The sequence below is a fragment of the Centruroides sculpturatus genome, unplaced genomic scaffold, assembly GCF_000671375.1.
Source record: "Centruroides sculpturatus isolate CEXI.00-Female unplaced genomic scaffold, Cexi_2.0 scaffold46, whole genome shotgun sequence".
Lineage (NCBI taxonomy): Eukaryota > Metazoa > Arthropoda > Arachnida > Scorpiones > Buthidae > Centruroides > Centruroides sculpturatus.
In genome coordinates, this window is record NW_019384418.1 from 171,590 (window position 1) to 172,343 (window position 754).

Here is a 754-nt window from a genome sequence, read left to right on the forward strand (position 1 = left end):
CACTTCTTACATCTATTTTTAATTAAATAATTTATGTATAAATTAATTACAGGAAAGTACAGATAACAATTTTGATATGAAAAATATTGTGATATATGTGCAATAATTTATATATATATATATATATATAGTATATATTGAGCTTTAGGATGTTTAATATACTTAAACTCTTGAATCTTAATGATAAAAAAATACAAAATCTTACAATTAATTTCCATTCTCTGCAATTATACAAAGGCATGTAAGAAGATTTAATGTGTCCTTGACACTTTAAACCTTGGCTCCTTTATATAATTGCAGTGAATGGAAATCTCCATATCTGGTCTTGAATTTCATTTATTTAACACTGTTTTCGAGAATAAGGAAAGACAGATGGATAAGAGTGGGAATTTAGTCTACAATTTTTTCAAATTGCAACCCCAATGACCAGGACAATATTAATATATATAAAAATTAAATTGATTTCACCAAAAGTTGTGTTCCTGAGGTGTGTGAAAAAGACATAATGTGAAGATGTTTTAATTTTTATATGTTAAAGAAACAATAATGTCCTGGCCACTGTATTTATTAATACAGTAGAGCAATATTATAGAGTAATATTTTACGTTTTTGATACTAAATTAACTTCTGAAGTATAATTTTTTATTGTTTTTATATTTTTCAATATATTTATTTTGTTTGTACAAAATAAAAAAAATAATTTTTAACGATACAATAGTCTTCGTTAGGCTTAACATCGACGAAAATTCAACGC